Here is a 9,567-nt window from a genome sequence, read left to right as displayed (position 1 = left end):
TGCTCCCTCCTTTTGCTTTTTTAATGCAGGAGGGGAAATATTCTACTTTTCTGAGCAAGCTTCTGTGCTGCACCACCATAGGAGTGAGAGGGAGACGAGAGAGGTGCATGAGCATGATCAGAATGATTGATGAATGAGGAACCGAAATAATTGCAGGCAGAGAAAAGCCCCCATGATTTCTCAAAACTGGTCAAAGAACTGGACTTGTTTAATTCGGGTCAAATAGGAACTGGAGTTTGAATAGTGCTCCACATGAACTGAAATTATGCACATTGCCTGCTGCTCTTGTTGTTTGATTACTGTGCAGTTGGAGGTGAAAGTGGCGACACATTAGTAAGGACCTGCCTTTTCCTTTTGACAAACTAATAAAGGTGAAAGTTACTGCCTCGCAGAAAAAAAAGAGGTGAAAGTTACTGGAAGAAAAATGAGCTGCCAGTGTGGGCGTTGCTTCTGTTTTACTTCTGTAAACTTTAGAGGTAACTTTGTGCACAATGAATGGGTCGGTCGGTCACTCACCCTAATCTCCACTAACCCGGTCAGTATAACTAATTAACTTGCCTAGCTAGCTATAGCTAGCAGCTGCGTGCATGAGGGTAACAACAGTAAGTAATTCATGACTCACCTTCTTACTACAACCGGTGATCAGTTAAATAACTACGGGAGTAACCACTAGTAGAAAAACACCTAATAGTCCCGGTTCGTGAGGGCCTTTAGTCTCGGTTCATGAACCGGGACTAATGGGCCGTTATTAATACCTCCACCCATTAGTCCCGGTTCAAACAAGAACCGGGACTAATGTGCCACCAACCGGGACCAAAAAGCATCCACGCGTCAGCATTTTATTGGTTGGGGTTTTTGTTATTTTTTTTGAAAGGAGGGGGGGATTGGGGGTTTTGGGGGGTTAATTTACGTGTTTCATATATTGTTAGCTAGCTAATTAATAGAGAGAAGTGTCCTCTCTTATGTCCGTGCTTGGTCGAATCTACGTACTATATATACATAAGTGATCGAGAGAACCATTCGGTACAGAAGTTCATGCATACCGAGAGAAGTGATCGATCGACCTCTCTCCTTCTCCGAGAGATTGGTCGAACAACAAGTATCTGACGCTACTGGCTACATACATGCATGTACAATATGTATAAGATCTCTTATAATTACAATCCCCTAGCAATTGAAATCAATTTCCACATGGTATTCTCCGGCTTTATTGATGACGTGGTCAAGAAAGAATCCCGCCAATTCCTCTTGAATTGCTTTCATGCGATCTGGTTCTACGAGTTCATTCCGCATCTGCCATGTCTAATTTGAAGAAGGGGGTTAATTAATACATATATATGAATGAAACTCAACAGAAATGATGGTGTAATAAAATGAAATTGTGAATATTATTGCTTATGCACTTCATATTGTCTTTGAGAGTAGCCCCGCTTGTTTTTCAAAGTCGCGTTGTGGATGAACTCGCACATGTAGTATCCACAGAAATCATTCCCTTCTTCCTGCCACAAGCACTTTACGAGAAATAGAGGTCAATCAAACTGATAATGAAGCATTATAAATGGCATTGATGAAAGTATAGCTATAGAATCAACGGGAGATGCACGCAACTAGCTAGCCATTAGTACTTACTTTCGGGTATGTATATCGCAGCTCCTTCGGCAGTCCCGAAGCTTCTGCGGTGAACTGTTTCCAAACCCTGCAAGACAAAGAAAATAATTATTATTACTTGAGATATCAGGAAATGAACAAAAGTTGCCGATATGGTGCGATAATGATCGATTGAACTTACTTGCTGAGCATTTCAGTCATGTCCGCATAGGATTCGGGATCTTTCCATCTCGAGTCTAAGACGGTTACTAGTCCACGCTCAAGCTTAATCTCCAGAAGAATATAGTGGTACCTGCGCACGCATGCATAACTCATCAATTACATTACTATAACCTCGCTCGAGTAATAAGGGAAACCGAATATGCACACGACAGTAACACTCACTTGCCGTTGTAAGGAAAGAGTATGGTATCTTTGTTTTGATTTTTTATCAATGATTGTAGCACGTTGTTCTCGGCCTCTTTGATGTCCTTTTTAACCAGAAATTCATCTATGATATTTGTGTTAATGAACCCAATATCATAAATTTCTTGTTTTTTGCACTCGACGATCTTCAATCTGCATAATATATTGAGGATAATTAATTATAAATACATGAAATGAAAGAGCCGAGCTATATATAGAGACTTAATGACAGAAATAGTACTTACAGACAGTAGCAAAAGACCATTAGTTTATCGAGGGCCTTTTGATTGAAGAACGCGAAGAACTCATCAAATGGAACAGTCAACAGATCATTTGCAACGAGATCGTGCTCCTCTTTAATATGCAGATACAAAGCATTCTTACCCTCAGAAACTCTGTAGGTTTCCATGTACCAATTATGGAATCTTCGCATCATTGTTGTTAGAGATTTTTCATCTTTGACGAGAGGCTTCCCGTACTCGTATCTGTGTTCGTCCACCTCCAAGAAATCAGGAAGTGCATCGTCAGGCAGGTAATCGTCAAGATTGGCATAACAGGCCACCGTCCCTGGAGCATTCGACACATTGAGCGGGGGGCACAATTGCTGTGCTTGTTCTCCGAGCTGGGCAATTTTTTTCCCATTTGCTCGTTCTTTTGACCTTTTAGCACTGACAGTAGTTCCGACCGCTGGGCTTGGAGATATGTCTGTTTAGTAATGCGCTCATAGTTGGTTCTTGGCGGAGACTTTGGTGGTTTCCTTAGGGCATCGATAGTGCGCTTTGCTTTCACCGGATCTACCTTCTCCTCCGGAGGTGGATGTCTCTTTGCTTTCACCCCTTCAAAGAGCTCCTTCACGTGGGTCCGCACAATCGTATCGTTTTCCTCCTCGGACCTCTCGTACGGTAACTTCTCTAGAGGCTTGAGAGATGATGGACCGTATTTGTATTGCCTCCCGCCTCTGGTTGTGCTGCTAGACGCCGGAGCAGACGGAGCGGCTGCGGCGTCTGTCTTCTTTCGTGCTTGCTTACGAGGCGGAGGAGAAGGAGTACGACGCGCCGGAGTAGCCGGGGCGGCGGTGGGTCTCTTCCGCCCTTGCTGGCGAGGCGGAGAAGGAGGATGCTGCTGGCTGCTCGGGAGCGCCAGCGCAGGCGGAGAAGGAGGCAGAGTGCTGCCATGCGCCGGAGAAGGAGGCGGAGTGCCGCCATGCGTGCCCTGATCGTCACTCGCCGGAGGAGGAGGCGGTGGAGGAGGCGGAGTGCCCTGACTCGCCGGAGCAGGAGGAGGAGGCAGAGGCGTCCAGTTCAGAAGGTTGATGAGCTCCTTCTTCCATAGGCATGGAGTCTTCAGAGCAGAACCCAGCCTAGTCTCCCCTTCACCGGTAGGGTGCTCAAGCACAAGGTCCTCAAATCCCTCCGTTATTTCATCCACCATCACCTTAGCATATTCTTTTGGAATCGGCTGGCAGTGATAAGTTGTGCCGGGTCCACTAGGATAAACTTGGCCAACAGTCACCTTGACCTTCAAATTCATCCATTACGCCATCATGTGGCAATTTTGAGACTCCGTGATACCATCCACGGGATAGCTGGCAGGAGCCGTCAAGACATGCTCCGGCTGAAGCAGCTCGGTGGAAGCCACGCTGCTTCTCCGCTGAGATGGCGGGGTAGCTTCGGGGGAAGCTTCGGCAGGTCGTTTGCTGCGATCTGCTGCTTCTCGTTCCTCTTCTAGATCCTCTAGCCACATTACCCTTTCGTGCAGCGCCTGCAGTTGGTCCTGCTCCAGTTTCTTCCTCCTCTCGTGGGTTTTGTAACCCCCTACGTCCGGAAAACCAACCTTCCAAGGAATGGAGCCTGGCGTGCCTCGTGTCCGTCCAGGGTGCTCAGGATTCCCAAGGGCCATTGTGAGCTCGTCCTTCTCCCTGTTTGGAAGGAACGTCCATCGCTGTGCTGCATCGATATAGTGTCGAAGGTTCTTGACTGGTATTTCCAGTTGCTCGTCCGTCCACTGGCAAAACCCTGTTACAGGGTCCAAGGTTCCGCCAGACCCGAAGAACCAAGTCCGGCAATGGTCTGGCCATCTCATTGTCTCTGGTTTGATCCCTTTTTCAAGCAGATCATTCTCAGCCTTGGACCACTTAGGCCGGGCTTGCAGGTAGCCACCTGACCCCGTGCGATGGTGAAGCATCTTCTTCGCAGCATTTTTCTTGTTTGTCTCTGACATCTTCTTACTCTTTTCTGATGTCTTGTGGGCCACAAATGCGGGCCAGTGATCTTTGATCTTCTCATATTTGCCGATAAATTTTGGTGTCTTTTTATTTTTGACAAACTGGTTCAGCTCTTTCCTCCACCTCCTCATTAGGGTTGCCATCTTCTTAAGAGCACAAGACTTGATTAATTCCTCTTTAACTGGCTTCTCCGGATCCTCCTCTGGCGGTAGGGTGAAATTTGCCTTCAGCTCAGTCCAAAGATATTCTTTCTGCATATCATTGACATAAGACACCTCAGCGTCTTCCTCCTTAGGCTTATACCATTGCTGGATGCTGATCGGGATCTTCTCCCTAACAAGAACCCTGCACTGAGAAGAAAATGCCTTCCTTGTCCGGATGGGTTCAATCGGTTCGCCGTCGAGCGCGATTTCTATGATCTCAAACTTTTCATCCGAGCTCAACTTTTTCTTTGGGCCTCGTCTCCTTACCAAAGTTGTGCTCGATCCGGAGGGCTAGAAATTATAAGGAAGAAAGACGAGAGTAATTAATATATGTACATATACCAAAACAATGGAAGCATCAATTAACTAGTCAGCACGGGCTTAACAAATATATATATACCTGGCCGGGCTCGGTTCGGTCACCGGAGCAGTCAGCACGGTCTCCTTCTTGTTCCTCCATTGTGTCACCGGAGCCATCGTGAACATAGTCCTGTTCTTGTACCGGCATTAATGGGCCGAAGCCATCATGAACATAGCCCTCTTCTTCACCTTGTTCTTCCAGCTGACCAACGGTGTCGAGGAGAAATGACGCAACTTCATCCCTTCCATTTGCGATTATGTCCCTCAATATCGCTTATGTTTCTTCGTCTCGGCAGTGCTCCATAGTTTCTGCAAATATTTACAACATGCTTATATATATATATATATATATATATATATATATATATATATATATATATATATATATATATATATATATTAGTGGCAAACATAGAACTAGCCAGCTAATCACAATAAGGAATCATGTTAGTGGCCTCGACGCTGCTTCTCTAGGGTTTGGGGTCGCCTCGACACAACAACGCTTCGAGAGAGTTAATTTGTCGGGTAGGGGCGCGGCGGGAGGGGGTAGGAGACCAACATCGTTTTCTCTCTAGGGTTTGGGTGTCCTCGACAGTTTTGGTCGAGCAAGAGGGTCGAGGGGGAGGGGTATTTATATCGACCGCCCCTCATGTCGAAGTTATCTCGAGGGGGTTATATCGACAACGACGAGAAAGGAAAATAATTAAGGAAAAGGAAGAAAAGAGGAAGAAGGAAGAAGGAAGAAGAAGAAGAAAAAAAAAGAGGAAAGAAGAAAGGAATAGAGGAGAAGAAGGAAAAATAGATTTTTTTTTCTATTTTTCCTTCTTCTCCTCTATTCCTTTCTTCTTCTCCTCTTCTTTTTCTTCTTTTTTCCTCTTCTTATTTATTTCTCCTCTTCTTCCTCTCCTCTTCTTCATCTTCTTATTTTCCTTTTTCCTCTCATTCTTTTTCTTCTTCTTTCTTCCTTCTTCCTTCTTCCTATTTTCTTCCTTTTCCTTATTTTACTTTAAATTTCTCCTCTACACTAACCTAAAATGCACTAACCTGAAACCGATATCTACTAACAACTTAAAAAATAATACATATATGAAAAAAAAACATCATCATATTATCAACAGAAAAAATAGTATTTTTTCTAAAAATCTATCTTTTGCATATATACATCAACATATATATACACTAACCTAAAATGCACAAAAATGCTATCGGAGAGGGGGTATATCGACCCCCCTCATGTATCCACATACATACATCTATACATACATATATACTTACATATATGTATAAATTTTTGCAGATATAAAGTTTTGCATATATAAAGTTTTTTTAAAATCTAACTTTTGCATATATGAACATATATACACAGAGAACATATACATAAAATGCACAAAAAAATAAGAGGAAAGGGCGCCGGCGGCCGGACCGAAGGCGGCGGCGTGTGGTCGGGGCGACGGCGACGGGGTTGGGGAAGGGGCGGCGCGCGCGGCGACGGCACGGGGTCGGGGAAGGGGCGGCGCGCGCGGCGACGGCGACAGTGTCGGGGACGGGTGGCACGCACAGCGACGGCGACGGGGTCGGGGCAGGGGCGGCGCGCGCGGCGACGGCGACGGGGTCGGGGCCGGCAGGGGCGGCGGGCGCGGCGACGGTGTCGGGGCAGTGGCTCGGCGGCGGCGACGGCGAGGTGGACCAGCCTGACGGCGTCGGGGCAGGGCTCGGCGGCGACGGCGACGAGGAGCAGAAGGCGTCGGGGCGAGAAGAAACAGATGAATTTTGGCAAAAACTGCTAAGTGCTGTATATATACGAAGGGCATTGGTCCCGGTTCGTGACTCCAACCGGGACTAATGCCCCATTTAGTCCCGGTTGGTGCCACCAACCGGGACCAAAGGCCTCTTTTTCGGCAGCCCAAAGGGCGGGAACCGCCCGGTTGGTGGCACCAACCGGGACTAATGCCCACCCTTTAGTCCCGGTTGGTGCCACCAACCGGGACCAAAGGCCTCTGTGCTGCCCGCCTCGGGGCCAAAGTTTAGTCCCATCTCGCTAGTCGAGAGGGGCGCGCAGTGGTTTATAGGCCCCACTGCCGCACCCCTCTCGAACTCCTCTCCACCGCAGGCTTTCGGGCCTACTTGCTATTGCTTTGCCTGATGGGCCTTCTGGGCCTACTGCGGGCCTGAATCCTGGCCCATAGTAGGGTTTCTAGTCGTATTCAGGCCGTGGGGGCCCAGTAGGAGGCATTTTTTTGTATTTTTGTTTTCTTTACTTATTGTTGCTGTATTTATTTATTTTTCCAGTTTTTTTCTTTTGTTTTCTGCATTATTTATTTTCTTTTGTTTTTTGCTTTATTTTTTAATTGTTTTTGCTTTTAGTTTTAGGAAAATTATAAACTTTTTGTTAGTGCCATTAGTTTTCAAATTTGAAAACACTTTTTTTGTTTTTTGTTTTCTTTCTTGCTTTATTTATTTTATTTTGTTTCTACTTACAACAAAATACTTATTGTTGTTTTTTTCTTTTGTTTTCTGCATTATTTATTTTCTTTTGTTTTTTGCTTTATTTTTTAATTGTTTTTGCTTTTAGTTTTAGGAAATTATAAACTTTCTGTTAGTGCCATTAGTTTTCAAATTTGAAAACACTTTTTTTGTTTTTTTGTTTTCTTTCTTGCTTTATTTATTTTATTTTGTTTCTACTTACAACAAAATACTTATTGTTGCTATTTTTAATTATTACGAGGGCCGAACCATAAGACATTAAAGCATTTCAAATGAACTCTGAAAAAGTTGAAAGTTGGCATGGTATCATAAATTGACCCACATAGCATGTGCATGTACAAAACGGACAATGGTATCATACTCGTCAGTTACAAAGTTGGCATGGTATCATCATAATAGTTGCGGGAGAAAGTCTTCACTTTTTCTTCGCTTGTGTCATTTGCTTATTGCGTCGTAACCATGGATAATCTTCATCGTTTATCAGGATGCTGGGGTCAGCCTTGACTTTGAAGGGAGGAATTTCATGAAACTTTTCATAATCTTCAGACATGTCTGTCTTGTCCTCCACTCCCACGATGTCCCTTTTTCCTGAAAGAACTATGTGGCGCTTTGGCTCATCGTATAATGTATTCGCTTCCTTATCATTTCTCTTTCTCGGTCTGGTAGACATGTCCTTCACATAGATAACCTGTGCCACATCATTGGCTAGGACGAACGGTTTATCAGTGTACCCAAGATTTTTCAGATTCACTGTTGTCATTCCGTACTGTGGGTCTACCTGTACCCCGCCTCCTGACAGATTGACCCATTTCCACTTAAACAAAGGGACCTTAAAATCTACTCCGTAGTCAAGTTCCCATATGTCCACTATGTAACCATAATATGTGTCCTTTCTCCTCTCGGTTGTTGCATCAAAGCGGACACCGCTGTTTTGGTTGGTGCTGTTTTGATCTTGGTCAATCGTGTAAAATGTATTCCCATTTATCTCGTATCCTTTCCAAATCAATACAGTCAAAGATGGTCCCCTGGACAACAAGTACAGCTCATCACAAACAGTGTTGTCACCTCTGATACGTGCTTCCAACCAACCGCTAAAAGTCCTGATGTGTTCACATATAATCCAGTCGTCGCACTGCTCCGGGTGTTTGGAGCGCAGACTGTTCTTGTGTTCATCGACATACGGGGTCACCAAGGTAGAGTTCTATAGAACTATGTAGTGTGCTTGAGACCAAGAATATCCGTACCTGCATATTATTGAGTCCCTTCCAAGCGTGCCTTTTTCAGTCAGTCTCCCCTCATACCGCGATTTAGGGAGACCTATCTTCTTAAGGCCAGGAATGAAGTCAACACAAAACCCGATGACATCCTCTGTTTGATGGCCCATAGAGATGCTTCCTTCTGGCCTAGCGCGGTTATGGACATATTTCTTTAGGACTCCCATGAACCTCTCAAAGGGGTACATATTGTGTAGAAATACGGGGCCCAGAATGACAATCTTGTCAACTAGATGAACTAGGACGTGCGTCATGATATTGAAGAAGGATGGTGGGAACACCAGCTCGAAACTGACAAGACATTGCACCACATCACTCCTTAGCCTTGGTATGATTTCTGGATCGATCACCTTCTGAGAGATTGCATTGAGGAATGCACATAGCTTCACAATGGCTAATCGGACGTTTTTCGGTAGAAGCCCCCTCAATGCAACCGGAAGCAGTTGCGTCATAATTACGTGGCAGTTATGAGACTTTAGGTTCTGAAACTTTTTCTCTGCCATATTTATTATTCCTTTTATATTAGACGAGAAGCCAGTCGGGACCTTCATACTAAGCAGGCATTCAAAGAAGATTTCCTTCTCTTCTTTGGTAAGAGCATAGCTGGCAGGACCTTCATACTGCTTTGGAGGCATGCCGTCTTTTTCGTGCAAACATTGTAGGTCCTCCCGTGCCTCAGCTGTATCTTTTGTCTTTCCATACACGCCCAAGAAGCCTAGCACATTCACGCAAAGGTTCTTCGTCACGTGCATCACGTCGATCGAAGAGCGGACCTCTAGGTCTTTTTAGTAGGGTAGGTCCCAAAATATAGATTTCTTCTTCCACATGGGTGCGTGTCCCCCAGCGTCACTCGGAACAGCTAGTGCGCCGGGACCCTTTCCAAAGATTACGTGTAAATCATTGACCATAGCAAGTACGTGATCACCGGTACGCATGGCGGGCTTCTTCCGGTGATCTGCCTCGCCTTTGAAATGCTTGCCTTTCTTTCGACATTGATGGTTGGTCGGAA

This window comes from Triticum aestivum, chromosome 1B, assembly GCF_018294505.1.
Source record: "Triticum aestivum cultivar Chinese Spring chromosome 1B, IWGSC CS RefSeq v2.1, whole genome shotgun sequence".
NCBI lineage: Eukaryota > Viridiplantae > Streptophyta > Magnoliopsida > Poales > Poaceae > Triticum > Triticum aestivum.
This window is presented reverse-complemented; position numbering follows the sequence as displayed.